General features: G+C 47.9%; 1 protein-coding gene across 1 annotated transcript in view; it reads right to left on the reverse strand.

The window, feature by feature from the left end:
* LOC147708779 (uncharacterized) overlaps window positions 1-18,473 on the reverse strand; it is a 566,421-nt gene that overhangs the window by 246,196 nt on the left and 301,752 nt on the right. The window lies entirely within an intron of this gene.

Here is an 18,473-nt window from a genome sequence, read left to right on the forward strand (position 1 = left end):
GTAAATAAGCCCCTACATGTATAAGTTGAGGCCCAGATTTTGCGTCACAGTTTCGTCACTTTTTTGTCACAACCTTGATGCAAAATCTAATTTGGTAAAGCCTATAATGCGCTCAAATGTACTCATGACAAACCTGCTAAACATATGTGTGAGGTCTTAAGATCTGATGTCACTTCTTGTAAGGTAATTTCCAGTAAGGTCATGGGTTGTGATGCCAATACCTATGATGTCACATCCTGTGATGCCATGTGCGAAGGCACGTAGAGTTATGTTGTGTACTATTATGTCACTTGCGTACCTTCTAACTTGGTAAATTCCCCAACTTATTTTTTTAGGACTAGCCCAGAACACAAGCATCCTGGGACCGGAGTCAGGGTTTTACCTCTCATCAGCCAGGCTGGCTTGAATCTGGTGGCGTATCGAGCACGGGGCCCATGTGAGGGCATACTCTTCCCTCTTAGGATGACAAATTCAAAAAGAACAGATGATGGACAGAATGCTGAACCAATCAAACATTCACCCCCCCCCCCCCCAATCACAGATCTGGTCTAAATCCATCGTTTTGTGGTCCTTTGACTCACTGCGCCACTGGATTCAAGCTGGCCTAGTTGATGAGGGGTGATACCCTGAAACCGGGCCCAGGATGCTTGTTACTGGTCCAGGGAGGACCTGGTTGGGCAGTTCGGCGGGACTGCTCCCATGAGGAGCAGGGTCAAGACTGATTTGCATATGGCTGGGTCTAAACTGGGGTGGTATGGTGAGCAAAAGAACGATGGATTTAACCCAGATCTCTTGAATGGGGGTGAATGTTTGATTTGTTCTTCATCCTGTCCATCATTTGTGTTTTTTTTGCTTTTTTGCCCTAACTGCACCAGGCATGCCCAGATGTAGGTTTCAGGCTCACTGTGCCAATGGATCCAAGCTAGCCTGGCTGATGAGGGGTAATTCCCCAAAACCGATCCCAGGATGTTTGTTTGTGGTCCAGGGAGGACCGGGCTTGGCAGTTCGGGCTGGACTGTTCCCATGAGGAGCAGGGTCAAGCCTTATTTGCATATGGATGGGTTTAAACTGGGATGGCAAGGTGAGATGATGATGGAGTTAACCCAATCTTTTGACTGGGGGTGAATGTTTGATTTGTTCTTCATTCTGTTCTTCATTTTTAAGTTTTTGGGGGTTTCAATCTGCATATCTACAGTGTGGGACGTATAGGCAAAGGGAGACGTAGTCCCCCTGCCAGAGCTGACGAGAGAGTATCAGTGATAGCGCAGGGTACAGAGCTGGAGCAACCTTTCCCTGTGGAGGAAAGACTGTTGAGCTACCCCATGCCCAAAAAAGCAACATCTCTGACATACAAATACATTCTAAACTGTACCCCTGATGCCTTACAGCAGCTAAAAAAACTGTGTGAAGTAGATGGGGAGACTTTGAGGATGGGGAGTTGAAGAGGCCCTAAGAGACAGGGAGTGAGAAAAGGCCCTAACTGCATCTAAGGATGTCGCTATTCAATCAGGATTTAGGCTGGTACAATTGCGTATACTGCATCACTCATATTACTCCAGAACAGCCTGCTAAAAATGAGTATGACCGCTTTTAATCTGTGTTTGCGGGCTTGTGGACAGGCAGACTCCTTTTTTTCCATATCCTATGGCAATGCCCGGTAATACAAGTCTTCTGGATGAAGCTCACAGATGGTTTACAACAGGTGGGAGGAGGGGGACTGACGTGCTCTGCAAAAAGGTATGTCCTGAATGTGTGAGAGAGGCAAAACATCAGGTGTGGACCACATTGGGTTTGATTGCAGCAAAAAGGAATATTGCCTGGGGAGCTGGACCTCTCCAGATCTGGAAACATGGAAAAAAGACATAGACTGGAAAAAGTGACATATGAGGTCAGGGGCTACCCTAGGAAATGGGAAAAGATATGGAGTAACTAAAACTCCTACCGGAGTTTGATTCAGACTGGATGAACCACAACCCACAGTTACCCGATGCCACACCCACTATAGTGGAAGAACAGGAAGAAGAGAGATGAAGGGGTGGGGAGAGGGAGTAGACCTAGGGGGTTCGAGTCCTTCCATGAAAACAAGTTTTGCGTACAAGACAGTGAAATCTGTAAATGTCATTGTTTTATCTTGCAAATCTCTAATAAAACATTATTTTTTTTTTAGGGGGCGTGGCTTAAGCGCCGACCGGGATGGCTGTGTGAGCTTGAAGCTCCGCGCCGAGTCCCAACTAATATCCTGGAAACTTGCCCTTTAGTGCCCTAGGAGGAACGTTCCTGCTGTGTGGGGTGCTGTAAGGCCGGAGGGGAGAGTTTGGACCCCAGCGGGCACTTGATTGCGGCGTGTGGTTCGGACCTCGGAGCCGGGAGGCGCTGGACGGCAAACAAAGGGAATATGGCGGCGATCGACGATCAGAGGGACTGAGAGCTATGTCCTGGCTCTGCGCCGATCCACCGGAGGCTGCTTAGCGGAGTGAGCGGAGCGGGGACTGGACGGGGACTGAAGGCGGTGAGGAACGGCGGGGCTCTTGGCACCCCGCAGCTCGAGGAGTACGGCACCCCTCCCCCTCCCGCTCCCACGCTCACCAACGAGAGGGCTTGGAGGAGAACGGGCTGCTCCTGGGCGGCGGCACAGGCATCTGGTGGTGGCCTTTTGCCCTAAGGACAGATCGGACTACACAGAAGGGGGCCTGTCCTAGTGAGATCGACCGCCCTGCGTGGGGCGCAGTGGAGAGGTGGCGGCTTGCACGACGGCCGCGAGATCGGACCTGGGTCCCTCCGGTCCCTGTGGCCCCGTATGAGCGACCGGAGCTAGTGGGGTCGTCCTGGGTGCCCTGAAATCGGCGGCGGGCGCTGCCTGCCTCGGAGCCTGCGTAGCGGGGGGACTGGGCAGCCGAGGAGAGTGAGCTGAGTCAGCAGACCTGGTGTCTGTGGTGTGCTGGACTGAACAGCGGGAGTGACCGGCCCTGACCAGCGCCCGCCCACCCTTCTGGCGGGGTGCTGAGGGTTTGCTGCCCTGGTTGGGCTGAATGCTGATGGCCCCGGGCAGCACCCGGCCATAGACTGGCGAAACTGATCTGTGAGTGGAAGGGCGCCCAGGAATGCTGTAGGAACTTGTTGGGACTGTGGTTGTGGGGGCCGGACACACGACTAGGTGACACAGAGAGGAGGTCCGGGACCGTGGGGCCTGTGCTGTGCGCACGGAGGACTGGTGTGGCCCTCAGCGGCGGCCCGAGTGCTCCACGTGTTGCGATCAAGATGGCTGCTCTGGGCGAGGTACCAATTGCGCAGCAGAGGCGAGACGATGCGGCCGCTCTGACCCAGGATGGCGGCACTGGCGCCCCACCGGAAGCCTCAACGCAGGAACAACGACTGCACCAGCGCCTTGACGCCATCCTAGAGGCGATCACTGCGACAAAGGACTCTCTGCACCAGGACATTGAGCAGGTAGCCACGGGGCTGGGGCTACTGAGAGCGGACCACGCCAAGCTCTCGGATCGAGTGAAATCGAATGAACAGCTGCTCCAGGAACTGAAACCGGCGGTGGTGACGGCGGAGCATAAATTGACGGATATCCTCGGCCGTCAGGCGACTCTGGAGCGACGTGCGGAGGATGCGGAAAGTCGTAACCGGAGGAACAATGTGAGGGTAGTAGGTCTTCCAGAAAAAATTGAAAAGGGGGACACTGTGTCTTACATGGAGGACTGGTTCAAGACGGTGGTGGCGCCGGAGGGGTTGTCTCCCTTCTTCTCCCTGGAACGAGCGCATAGGGTTCCCGCCAGGCCGCCCCTGGAGGGCCGACCACCTCGGCCGATGGTGGTCAAATTGCTGCACTATAAAGACCGCGATCTGTTGATACAGAGGGCGCGATCCCAGGGCCCCTTCCAAGTGGACAATAGTAGAGTCACAGTCTTTCCGGATTACACTCAGGAAGTCCAGAAAAGCAGAGCGTCCTTCTTGTCAGTCAAAAAGGAACTGAGAGAGGAGGGGATCCAATACTCTTTGCTCTTTCCTGCGAAACTGAGAGTGATCATTGACGACAGGACCCACTTCTTTCAGACTCCTGATGAGGCTTGGTCGTGGCTTGAACTGTATCGTGCAGGGACTGATCGTGCACACAAAAGCGGGAGGGAGCGGCAGAAACCTGTACGGATCAGAAAATCACAGCGCATCCGCTCCCGGAACAAGCTCCAAAAGGCCGAGCGGGAGGCGCAAATGGCGGCGGACAGGAGGGGAACGCTGTCTGCAACGGCGACCATCACAGGATCGCAACAGGAGAGGGCATCCGGGGCGTCGGAATCGGAGGAGGAAGGGGAGAAGTCCGGAGGCGACGACTCAGAAACGGGAAGTGCGAAGGGACCGGCGGTCACACCGCAAACCTCGGACGGTTTGTTTAATGAGTGAGGCTTGAGAACGCTGGATAATCCTGAGGTATCTACTGGTACAAACTCTCCGGACATTTGTTGGACTACCAGGTACGGGGCTGTACAAGTACTATGGGACTGCGGGCGTGGGGTTGGGGCTCCGCCTACGCCGGATCGGCGCTCCACCGACCTCTCGAGGCCCTTAAGGCCTTCTGTGGTGACGACCACAGGTTAGAATAATGTGTGGGGTGTTGGTGGTTTGGAACGGGGCTGAAGCTGGGTTACTAGGTCCTGTCCTGGGGAGAGGGGTTTGGGGTGTTGTTTGGGGTGTTTTGAGGGGGGTACACAACTGCTGCATTGTTGGCTAGTGCCATTGTGCAGAAAGGTACACCATGGGGACGTTACCTAGTTTGAAATGTATCACATGGAATGTCCGAGGACTTCGTACAATGGTGAAACGTCATAAGGTGCATGCCTACCTGGTGAGGCGGGGTGTACAGATTGCAATGCTTCAGGAAACCCATTTATCCAAGACCGAGTGCGGGGCTTTACAGAAGAGGTGGCGAGGTCAGGTATTTGGCACAACATACTCAGCATTCGCCAGAGGGGTGCTAATTTGGGTGAGGGCGGGCACGCCGTTCCAAATGACGAGCCAACGAATTGATGCTGAGGGCAGATATGTAGCGGTTGAGGGGCGACTTTGTGGCAGAGAGGTGGTTCTATGCAATATTTATGCCCCCAATTCCGATCAGGCTCACTTCTTTGAGGGTTTATCAAGCTCGCTGGCCTATTTCTTGGCGGGCCCTCTCTTACTGGCAGGAGATTTTAACTCAATCACAGATGTGCGGCTGGATAGGTCACATCCGCCATTGGTCGATTCCCCGGTGCGCAGGCTAGCAACCCAAAGGAGGGAATGGCAGGAGAGGTTGGGATTGATAGATGTGTGGAGGGTACAACATCCTGAGATCAGGGATTACTCTTACTTTTCCACGATTCATGACTTGCATGTTCGACTGGACTCTGTGCTATGCGGCGGCCCCCTGGCGGCTGTGGTGACCCAGTCTGAATATTTGACTAGAACCATTTCGGATCATAACCCTTTACTGATCTCAATGCAGTGGCAGCAGGCGAGATCGGCGGTTCCATCATGGCGACTGCGGCCTGATACATTGGAAGATCTGGTGTTTAGCGACACGGTTCGACAGGGCATTGACTGTTATTTTGAAGACAATGGAGGCTCGGCCTCGACCAGATCAGTGGAGTGGGATGCAATGAAAATGGTGGTGAGAGGGGTATGCATGGGCAGATTTTCGAATGCGAGAAAAGCAGTGCTGAATGACCTTGCGAAAGCAGAAGAGGTGTTGAGAGGGCTGGAACGACAAAGGCCTGAGCGGCCAGACTTACAGGAACAACTGATGCAGGCTAAAGAAATGGTGGCGACTGAGACGGAGCGGCTGCGGTGCTATGATTATAAGTCATATGTTGCTAAGGTGCATGAGGAGCGTGATAAAGTGGGTACGCTCTTGGCCAAACTAGCTGATCCGGAGCCTAGGGGGTGCCTGGTCATGAGTATACGAAAGGAAGATGGAGATGTGGTTTATTCTCAATCAGCAGTCCTGGCGCGCTTTCAATCCTATTATACGGGACTGTATGAAAGCCACCTGGAGGCAGAGGTCTCGGAGATAGGCGAGTACCTGGATCCGATTCCGCTGCCGGTGTTGGATAGCGAGGAAGCGACAGAATTGGGGGGCCCATAACATTGGCAGAGATAAGGGGGGCAATTAAACATATGGCGCGAAACAAAACCACGGGGGTGGACGGGCTACCTATAGAATTTTATGCCAAATTTGTTGATATACTGGCACCTAGATTGTTGGTGGTGTACTCGGAGGCGAAGCAGATGGGGTGCTTGCCTGAATCAATGAGGGAGGCACTGGTGGTGCCACTGCTGAAGCCGGGCAGAGATGCGTTGGACGTGACATCTTACCGCCCATTGTCCATGTTGACGGTGGACTATAAGATTCTGAGTCGCATCTTGGCCGCCAGGTTGATGCCGCACATGACTACATTGGTACACAGGGATCAGGCGGGATTTATCCCGACTAGGAACACTTCGATGAACATACGTCGTCTGATCCGCATTATGGATGGTGCCGGGGCGTCGGATCTTGACCCTGTGGTATTGGCGGTTGATATCGAAAAGGCTTTTGATAGCCTCGAGTGGGAATACCTGGATGGAGTGCTGTTGAAATTTGGGATAGGTGAAGGCTTTCGGAGGTGGACGAGGGTGCTTTACTCGTCGGCGAAGGCGCGAGTACGGCTGGGGCCTATTGTATCTTCAGCATACCCAGTGTGTAGGGGGACGAGGCAGGGCTGCTCGTTATCCCCTCTGCTGTTCGCTTTAGCAGTGGAGCCGTTGGCGGCACAGGCACGGTTGGGCACCATGTACAATGGGATAGCGCAAGGACCGGAGTCGCATTATATATCACTATACGCCGATGATCTGTTATTGTATCTAGCGGATCCAATGCAATCACTAGAGTGGGCAGTGGATATGCTGGGTAGATTTGGGCAGCTATCAGGCCTCCGGGTGAATTGGACCAAGACCTGTGTGTTTCCATTGCGGAAAGGCGCGCCCAGTCCGCCGCTGACGAGAGAGGTGGTGTGGGAGCCTCCCTGTTTCACCTATTTGGGGGTGCGCATTTATCATGAGGCTGTGGACCTCTTGGAAGGGAACGTGGAGCGGTGTATTCGGGCGCTGAAGGGCTGCATGGATTTCTGGGCCTCCCTTCCGTTGTCGGTATTGGGACGAGTGGCATTGTTGAAGATGGTGGCACTCCCGCGGCTGCTTTACTATTTCCGGACGCTACCGATATGGATCCCGCAGAAGATTTTTAAAGATCTGAAGACATTGGTGACTGGCTTCCTTTGGGGCCATGGGCGGCGCAGGGTCGCGCTGAGTACTCTGACTAGACCTAAGCCTGAGGGAGGGTTGGCCGTTCCTGACTTTGAATTATACTACCTGGCGGCGCAACTCCAGGTGCTGACACAAAATGTCGCCAGAGTATTCAGGGGCCCTGAGCGTGATCGGGAGCTCGGCATCCAGAGGGGTGTTTTGTCATATATAATAATGCAACAGAAACTGGACATGAGGGAGCTCACGATAGAAGAAAGAACGCTTAAATTGTGTTGGCACAGGAGCTTGAAAAGAGCAAAAAGGGACAGGCCGTACGCGCCGGAGATACCGCTGGGAATGCTGACCGCGCTGCCTCATGGAGGCGATTGGTCTCAACTGTTGGGGTGGGAGGAGCTGGGCCTGCAGGTAGTGGGGGATCTGTATGTTGATGGGACATTAGTCCCCTATCGGACGCTGCAGGATCAATTTGGCCTACCGGATGGGACTTTCCTGCTGCACGCAGCGGTGGTGGCAGTGATGCAGCGATATTGGAGGAAAGGGTTGGAAGAACCGGAAGTGACCATGGCATGTCAGTATGTGGTGATGGCGGCGGGCACTGTTAAGGCGGTGTCTTGTCTCCATACTAGAATGCTGAGTGAGGGACTGGCGCCACTACTGGCATTGAAGTCGCGGTGGGAGGTCAGCGTAGGCAAGCCCATACCGGACACGGTTTGGAGCCAAGTGTTACGACGGACGTAGAAGGGAACGAGGAATGCGCGATTTCAACTGGTGCATTTTTTAATTATCCATAGGGCATACCTGACACCGGAGAGAGTGAAACGGTATTTCCAAGTGCCCGATGCCGTGTGCCCGAGATGCTTGACACCCGAGGTAGATTTGGATCATATGCTATGGAATTGCCTGAAGTTAGGAGCGTACTGGCCGGCAGTGGGGGAACTCCTGAATGCAGTAACGGATAGGGAGGTAGACTTTGATATGGCAGCGTGTCTGCTCCTCTGGTTCCCTCATACCAAGAAGATAAAAATTACTAGTAAATTTATAGACCTTGGAATCATGCTGGCTTAAAGAGAGATAACTTGGCACTGGAAATCTAAGGAAAGTCCGTCAGTGAGGAGATGGATGAGTGAATTGTTGAAGTGGTCAGGCTGCGAAAGTGTTATCAGAATGCGGCAGGCCACTAGGACTGGCCATGAGAAGTGCTTGGAGTTGGCGAGGGCGTGGGAGATGGTGGTCCAGGCATTGCGTGACTATGTGGCGGAAGATGAAGAGGAGGAGATGTGATAGTTGGGTTCCATGTGGATTGCACGATGGTGAATGGATCCTATGGGGGATGTACTCTGGTATTTGCAAGGTTTGTCAGTACCCGAATCAGCAGCAGTTGTGGGGGGGGGGGACGTTCTTGAAAGGGTAGTTAGGCACCGCGTCGTAGTTCAGAAGAAACAACTGGACCTGTTAGGATGTGGACGAGAACTGAAGAACGTACCCAGGGAGTATTCTGGGTTCTGATGGTGCAAGGGGGGGGAGGGCGTTAGGGGGGTAAAAGCAGATACAACATGATGTGACCGACCGAGTACCCGAGCAGGGCATACACTGAGGCAGCTTCTGGAGAACAGTACTCTTGGCGCGCCGCCCAGCCTCCGGGATGTGGGCTGAATGGCTGTGTAGAGTATTTGCTTCATTTTCAATTGTGATGTCATAAGTGTAATGGTTGGCCTAATTTTGATGACTTGTCTCTAATTCTGCAATAAAAACAAATTTAAAAAAAAAAAAAAATTTTTTTTAAAAAGGACGGTATCCGTCCACTAAACTGTTTGTATTTTGAAGGGAGCTGCTGTAAGGTGCTTCCTTTCAAGGTACGAAGATGACAGGTGGTAGGACTGTCATATCTACATTTGAAGGACAGAGTGGCCCTATCAAACACTAAATCATGCCCTGGGTTTCATGCCTTCCCTACAAAATGAAATGAAATGAAAAAAGAACTTAATTAAGCGCACTGCGGCCAAGCGGCTTCCTGGCGCTGAGGGTTAGACCAGACTCACAGAGGGGACTCGGGAAAACTAACAGGGGAAGGCCTGGGAAAACAGAAAAGTTTTAAGGGCTTTGCGGAAGTGGGTGTAAATAGGGATGGAACGGATGGACAAAGGAAGGCTGTTCCAGAACCGAGAATCGGATGCCTCCCGTTCTGGATTTACGAAAGCGGGGAACATGGAGAAGAGAGAGAGAGGAGGAACGGAGAGTGCGACTGGGGGCGTGAGGGGAGATGAGAGATCCGATAAAGAGGGGAGCTGAGTGGGTGTGAGCGCGAAAGGCCACACAAGCCAATTTAAAGAAAGATCTAAAGTGGACAGGAAGCCAATGAAGGGACTTGAGTGCAGGAGTGATGTGGGAGGATTTGGGAAGGCGAAGAATGAGACGGGCAGCCTGGTTTTGAATGGCCTGAAGACGGCGGGTTTCGTAGGCGGGTATGCCCACGTACAAGCCATTCCCATAATCAAGGCGAGAGGTGATAAGGGCCATGACTATGGTTTTGAGGGCATCCGTAGAAAAATAACGAGAGATTTTCCAAATGAGGCAAAGAGACAGAAAACAGGAGGATACTACTGAGCTGACTTGGGCATGCATAGTGAGGTCATGGCTGACCTTAATGCCCAAGGTCCGAACAGAAGAGACCGGTGAGGGGGGGAGCCAAAAGAAGGAGGCCAGTGAGCCGGGGACCAGGGGTTGCTTGCGCCGCCGGTGTGTCACTTTTTGTGACGCACCGGTGGCGCATTGTGCTGCTTCATATTTATATGGACACACAAAAAAGCCACCCTGCATGGCTTTTCCTGTCCTTGTAAATACGGCCCCTTTCCAACCAGCACTTTACGTGAAAGTAGCATTCCATGGGTGTTCCCACACAACAACCATGGAACCTGACACCTCCAGATTTACGAGAAATCGTAAACCTGGAAATGCATCTGAATGCTACGCCTTCCCAGGAGGGGTGTAGGGAAGCGCAATGAGGAGAAATATATTAGTTTCTACTCAATTTTTTCCCTCTTTCAATGCGTGTTGCATTCTGCAGCACACATAGAATGAGGAAATCACCTCTTGTGATTGTTTATGTGCAGGAAAGTGCCCCTTCCTGCACATAAACAATCAATAAACAAATGCCGTTTTGCAATTTCTATGTGTGCTAATGCAGCACACATAGAAGTTGAAAAATGCCCTTTCAGATTGTTTATGTGCAGGAATGGACATATTCCTGCACATTAACATTCATCTCGGTGACACAGGCATCCTTGCACTATGGTACAAGATGCCTGCATCGGCGCATGGCAGCTAATTGTGCGCCAGCGCAGGCGAGAGCAGATGTATCCTTCATATCATCGTAGGAATTAACGCAGCATGGGGCAGCCAAATGGCTTGCAGCACCACGCTGCATTAATTCTTTGTAAGTAAGGTCCATACTTATATCTGGGAGCAACAATTAATCTGATCACCTTCCTTCTCTCCTAAAAAGGGAGAGCTACAAATGTTGCAATCTCTCAAAGGCTAGGATTGTTTTATCTAACAATTGTCTCAGGCTATCCTCAATTATACCCTCCAGACTTCTATTTAACAATATTCAGAGGCATCTCACTCCATCGTACCTATTTTATAGGGAGTCCAGCTACACAGGCGCTCATAGTAATGGACCTGGGCAGCACCTCCAGATTTCCCCAGTTTACCTTGTGTCCTGATATTTGATAAAAAATATTAATGAATGACATCAATTTATGGATAGTAATGTTGACGTCCATAATGGTCATAAGGATGTCATTCATGTATAGTAGGGCCTTAACGGAACAAGCGCACGTGGTAAACCCCTTTATCGCTTCTGAGGACCAAATTGCTTTGGTAAGGGGTTCGAGTGCCACAAAGAAAAGCGCTGGTGGCATCCCTCCTTTTTCCCCATTTGATCTCCAATGCGCATGATAAGTATCTCCTGCAGTTAATACATGCAGTAGGCTCCTCATATAGCCATTGCACTTTTGAAATGAAATTAGATCCTACACCAAATCTCTGTTAAGTCCTATGAATGTACCCCATGCTACTGGATCAAAAGCTTTTCCATGCTCACAGAAATAGCGAGTATATCTTCAGGATTATCCTTAGTGTCCCAGAAGAGGTGAAAGACCATGAGTAGGCGATTCCTGGTACAAACCTCACCTGCGCAAGATGTATGAAATGTGGTATAAATCTGCCCAGTCTTGTAGTATTATGGCAAGTATGTGGATCTCAACATCTATACGCAAAATCAACCTATAATTCCTGCATTCCAGGGTGTTGTTATATATAGATATAGGACCTAAGGAATCAGTACTTTCTGCATCTCCAAAGGCCTCCAGGAGCTCAGTGGCTACCTCGTCCTTGCATTCTTTAAAAAACTTTCCCTGAAAAGCTGTCCTCTCCAAGGGATTTACAGTGCAATGACAATATCAGCTCCTTGATTTTATCTAGGTTAATACTTACACTCAGGAATTCTCTACCACCATCACCTAATCTTGTTATCTGTAGAGGATTAATTAACTTCCTCTCCTGTGCTTTTCTCCTACCCCAACTGGAATCATTTAGTTTCTTGTAAACTCACATAAATGCTTCTGCAATGTCATCAGGGTGGGTCACCAGATCACCGTGCCCATCCTAATGTCTGGGATGGCCAAAAGCCTCTTTTTGACATAGCTGGTATGCCAGCAACCAGTCAGCCTTTTTGCCTCTTTACTAGTGTCTATACTCAAACCGATTAAGACTTTTTCGGCTGTCGTAGTCTAAAATAACTTGGATTGGGAAACCACATGAATAAACATTACAATTACAACATATAAAGGGCACTGACTTACAGTAATTCTTAAGAAAATAAGTCTATAACAAACATATATTGAGGAGAATTAACTGCATCTTATGATACCTTGTTTCGAAATAACCCTTCCTGCATGTGGGATTACTGGGGTGCCAGCATGCAGGGAGGAAGTTGCCACATAATGCACTGCACAGACCAAACAGAGTTGGTGCCCGTGAAGGAAGCAAAATGGCCCTTGGAGGACACCACCTCATCCAAGGAGCAGAGAAGCATTGTGGAGTGGAGCCAGAAAACAAGAGAATTCAACAGAACCCACATAGCCCACTTCCAACCAGGGCATGCTAAAGGAGAGTGCCATGGAGTCCACGGAGCCTGCACCTAGTTGTGGAGCAGGAAGGTAGGGGCAAAACCCTTAAATTCTGGTTCCTCTTAGGAGTTCCTGATTTTTGGTGAAAATTTGAACAGAATTGTTTCAACCTTAAGGGAAAGATGAAGCTGTTCAGTGGGTTCAAATAAACGATCACAAGGATGACATACCTTTCTGTCAATAAGATAATGTAACTTCCCTTTAAAGTACCAGGATTCACATATCCTGTGAACCTCATACTCAAGTTATTCATCAACAATTATTGGCACTGGCCACTTTTTAACCTGAAAACCTTTATGATGATGATTGTGTTTTAGATGGGAAACATGAAAAGAAGCATGAACTGTCCACTAATGGGGATGCTTGAGTCTTACAGTAAGAGGATTAATGATTTTTTGAAATTTCAAATGGCCCAAAATATCTAGGAGAAAATGTAAATTTACAGATCGAACGAGGTAAATTGATGGAGGATAATCTAACCCTGTCACCTATCTCGTAATTAGGTGCTGGTCGCCTATGCCAATTTACCTGTAATACAGCAGCAGTAAATTCTGAATTAACTTTTTCCGTGAGCTTTTTAAATTGTTTCAAAAAATCTTGAACTGCGGGTGTAGAATTGTTTATTTTCAAATAATCTTGGAAAGTTCAAGGATGAAATCATATCCAGTTATTCCAAAGAATGGAGATGAGCCACTGGAAGTATGGATTGAGTTATTTTAAGTTTTCCATTTGGCTTGGCTATCAGAAATGTACCACTTGAATTCTTCAATAATTTGATTTAGTCTTTTGATTTGGCCATTAGTTTGAGGGTAAAAGCCAGAAGGTAATACTCTTTGGATGACAAATTTATGATACAAGAATTTCCAAAATTTAGAGATGTATTTAGGGCATACAATCAGAGTTAATTTTTTAGGGAAACCGACGAAGCTCAAAATTGTCAAAGTAGAAAATCAAAGTAGTTCTGGCACTGTTGCCTCAGGAACCAAAGGAGTGGCCAGGAACTCCCCACCCTACTCAACACCTCTATAACCACTGCAACAATTCCTGATGCCTGGAAACAAGCAGAAGTCAGAACACTACTAAAAAACCCTCAGTCGACCCCAGCAAACTCAAAAACTACCGACCAATCTTCCTACTTCTATTGCCTGCGAAGGTACTGGAAAAGATAATCACCAATCAACATATGACACACGTGGAGCAGAACCAGGTCCTCAACGCCTCCCAATCTGGCTTCCGCAGCAATCACAGCACCGAAACTGCCCTGATTGCAGCCACCAACCACATCCAAACCCTTCCTCGACTGAGGAGGAACAACAGCTTTGATCTTCCTCGAACTCTTGGCAGCCTCTACACAATCAAGGACCTGCCTACATTAACCACCGCCTGAATTTCCACCAAACATTGAGAAGACTATGCTCCACCTCCCTTTCACTTTCCCATACTCCCTGCATCTACCTAAACAGAAGTGGTGATGCACCTTCTCCCACAACGCAGCAAAGACCTGGAACAGCCTCCCGACGCACCTCCAGACCATCACCTCATTTTCGGAATTCCGAATGGCTCTCAAGACCTGGCTGTTTGATTACGCCTCGGGGGCCTGCAAACACCTGGATACCCTATGGGGTGATCAGCCGTGCTTTATAAATCCTAATTGATTTATTGATTGATTGATAGACAGTTGGTAATTTGGGAAGAATGGAAAACTGTGCCATTTTAGTATATTAATTCACAGTAGCCATTTATGAGGTGAGATACTCAGATGTAGTCAAGTCTACTATAAAGTCAGGGGAAATGATTTCCCAAGGATTGAAGGGGATTTCAGGTGTTAATAAAAGTCCTGCTTTTCTTTGAGTTTTAGATTTATTTTGGGCACAGACCTTGCAAGAGTTTTGAGCTCTGTAATATCGTGGTAAAGAGATGGCCCACAAAATGACCTACTGATTAAGCCAAATTTTTTTCTGAATGTTCTGAAGGAATAAGGTTTCTTTTCAACATAAATCAGACCGTTTGCATTCTTTAATTAAAATTGAGGAAAATGTTTTTCTAGGTCAAGGTGAATAATACATTTGGGTCCTTGACAAATTAACTCTAGAAAGGTAGTTGAGGAAATGAAGAAGCAACAATTTCCTCCATGGTCCTGGAGACCTCTTGTACATGATATCATCTGGAAAAACAATTTGTAATAAGATTATCTGACCTAGAAATGTAAGTAATGAAAAAGTCAAACTGTTAAAAGAAAAATGCCCACCGGGCTTGCTTACTATTCCAGAATTCTGTCTGTTGAAGAATTTAAAATTTCTGTGATCGGTGTGGACTGTTAGCTGCAGGCTGCAGGTAAAAAATCACTCCAATCTATAAATGCTGATTTGATAGCAAGAAGTGCTTTCTCCAGAACCAAATAGTTTCTTTCTGCTGCGGAGAATTTTCGAGGAAAAAAGCAATGTGGGCTCTTCTTCATAGTTCCCATAGCTTGGTCCGAAGCATCTGTCTAGAGAGTAAATGACTAAAAGACATCAGGTTGTTGTATGTTGTAAAAGGGGGCTCAAATGAACTCTTTCATTAGTCTTTTGAAGGCTATGGTGACACTGTGAGCCCTTTGAATGGTATTGTTTTTTTGGAGTAGATCAGTGATAAGAGCAACACGCATGGAGAAATTCTCAAAGAATTTCCAGTAATATTTTTCAAACGCCAAGTGTTTCTGGATTGTATCATAGTTTATTCTCCCTGAGATGCTGAAGAACTTTTTAATATGAAGGGTTGGATACTTAGAAAATACAAAGATGTTATTCAGTTACACAACTTTCATCTGGAAGTCCACTAAAAAAGATTGAGTTCATAAAATGCTAGGGGATAGCGGGGCATTACAAAAGAAAATGGCATCACAGGGCATTGCTAATGCCCAAAAGGTGTTCTAAAAGTTGCCTTCCACTCATTACCTGATCAGATCTGGATCAAGTGATAGGCTCCTCACAGACCCAATTTTGTAAAGATTTTAGTCCTATGGACAGCCGTAGGAATATCAGAGATGAGGGGCAAAGCCTAACAATGCTTTTAAAAAAATATATTATTATTATTATTTACAAAATACATTTATTTATTGTCAATTTCAGTATAGTATGCAACATAAACAGATAACATTTACATCTCCACTCTAGAAACACATAGAAAATTCAAGGCACATATGCAGTAATACATTAGGTTGCTGTGATTGGTTTCAGGTGATAAGACCATTTTGGATAACACCTCTCCTGTGAGGGCACAGAAAGTGGCAAGCAATCTGGCTGCAGTAACAGTGTTGAGCTTGCAGTCTTTCCCTAGTGCACTGCAAAAGAGTGGGTCCCCCCTCTTAACATCCTCTCAGTGCTCTGTTTCCCTGCTTTCAAGGGTCGGGCCTCGTTGCTAAGTACTGTTCGAATGATTTCCAGATGTCTCTCGCTCTGCTGGGAGCTGGCATGAGAGACCAGTATTCCGCCAGTTGCTCCTAGCAAAAAATGGGAACAGTGGAGAGCCCCCAGTGAATGGTGACTTACCTGTTCGCCAGCAGCATTGCAGTAAGTTAAGCACACTGGATGGGACATCTTTCTTATATCCAAAAATCGCCACCATAGGCAGTTGAGGTACCACAGTAACTTTTATGTCCTCTATCGACCTGACCATATCCTCCCATTAATCCACTATTTTCAGGCACTGACAAGCCATGTGCACAGAGTGATGTCTGCAAAGTCCATTCTAGGCAACTGAAGGGTCGTGGGGTTTAGCCTGAGTAGAAATTTGATGTGGATAAGAAAATAAGTTACTTACCTGTAACTTTAGTTCTCCAGTATTGGAAGCTTTCATAGATTCACAAGCTTGAATCATTCCCATTCGTCAAGATGGGAGTCCCAGGTACATTAAAATAGAAATGCAAAACTATTACAAACTAGAAACTAGGTCTAGGCCCATTTCAGTTTTGTAACATATTCACATCTTTTTGTAGAAGAGACCAAATAAAACACACAACCAATCAGATTAGCCTCACCCTCTAGAACCCTACTGAGAGAACCCCAGATCTTCAGATTTTCATAGCGTGGTGCCTAAGGCTAACCATAAAAATCAAAAAAGGTTGAGCTTTCCCAGGGGAGGAGGTTGGGTCACATGTGAATCTACGAAAGCTTCCAATACTGGAGAACTAAAGTTACAGGTAAGTAACTTATTTTCTTACTTCAGTATTGAAACTTTCATAGATTCACATGCTTGAATCAGAGTAGCTAGCAGTTATGAGCACATTTCTTGTCCAGAAATTCTTTAAAAATAGTACATAAGTACAGAAAAAAGTAGAAAGAGGAGACCATTTCCTCAGGTCAGATTGTAAAGTATCAAGACAAGCATTTAATCTTAAACGTAATCATACAAGTAATTGAAAGAATGTACGAGGTTTTAGGCAAGAAAAGGAAGGAGGGAAAAAAGAGAAAGCTCACTCTATTGAAACAGGTTCCTCAGGACTGCTTGGCCTACTGCCGTATCAGTGTGCTTCAAAGAATCCAAGCAGTAATGTCTGGTAAATGTATGGATACTGTTCCAGGTGGCTGCTCTGTAGATGGGCGAACAAAGCAAAAACAAAGATGATGATGGACGGAGTGTTGAACATTGCAAGCACTCACCCCCAGTCAACTGATCTGGGTTTAATCCATCATTATTTATTTTATTTTAGTTATTTATAAAATTTCTATAGCGCACAAATACCTTCCGGTGTCTCTGCGCTTGAGCTTACAGATTGCAAAGGGGTTCCTATTGGGAGTTTACTGATTAAAAAGCCAGGTCTTAAGATGCTTTCGGAATGTTAGCAGTGATGGGCTAAGTTTGATGTAGGGAGGGAGCAGGTTCCACAGTTTAGAAGCGGCAACCACAAAGCGTTTGTCTCCCCATGTGACTTTTTTTGTGCGTGGGATTTGAAGCTGTTGGGCTGCAGATGAACGTAATGTTCGACTAGGGGTGTAAACACAAATGGCCTTTTTAAAAAATTCTGGTCCAATGTTGTTCAATGCCTTATATGTGATACACAAGGCCTTAAACTTCGTACGGCTTCTAACCGGCAACCAATGTAGTTGACGAATGATGGGAGAAATAGATGAATACTTCGGTGTGCCGGTTAGAATCCTTGCGGCAGCATTTTGAACAATCTGTAATTTATTCAAAACTTGCTCCTGCGCGTTCAACAGTAGGCCATTGCAATAGTCCACCTTAGACAATACCAAAGTGGACATTAGGGTCTTGCCTGCATTTGGGGGAAGAAATGGAAGCAATTTCTTTACCATTCTTAAGGTAAAAAAGGAGGCTGAGACCACTGCGTTGGCATGGCTGACAAAAGCTAGCTTGTTGTCAAATAGAACCCCCAGATTCCTAACTTTGGATACTGGTGATGGAGGGGTTCCTAACTCCAAAGGCCACCAAACTGGGGACCAAGACGGGGTCAGCTCACCAAATACCATGACCTCAGTCTTGTCAGAATTTAACTTTAGACAATTCTAATCCATCCAGGTACTGATGGCTCTCATACCCTCCTGGAAGTTAGCAGCCACTGCTCCTCCATTTTTGTGGATCGCCAGGACCAGCTGGGTGTCATCAGCGTATGATGTCAGTCCAATACCAAATGACTTGATCACCCTCACCAAGTCCGACACGTAGATGTTAAAAAGTGTCGGACTTAGCGAGGAGCCTTGGGGGACTCCACAAGGCAGAGTGAAATCAGGAGAGTAATAACTCCCCACCTTCACAGACTGCTCTCTATCAGCCAGGAAGGATGCCAGGAGTGCTTTGGCTTTGCCCTGAATGCCTACTGCAGCGACACGGTCGATCAAGATGGTATGATCGACTGTGTCGAAGGCTGCAGACAAATCCAACAGTATTAGGACCGCTGCACCACCCTGGTCCATGATTATCCTGACCTCCTCTGCTGCCTTTATCAGAGCAGTCTCAGTCCCGTGGCCCTTCCTGAACCCAAACTGGGTGTCATCCAGCAGATCG

The sequence above is a fragment of the Lissotriton vulgaris genome, chromosome 6 (assembly GCF_964263255.1).
Source record: "Lissotriton vulgaris chromosome 6, aLisVul1.2, whole genome shotgun sequence".
Classification (NCBI taxonomy): domain Eukaryota; kingdom Metazoa; phylum Chordata; class Amphibia; order Caudata; family Salamandridae; genus Lissotriton; species Lissotriton vulgaris.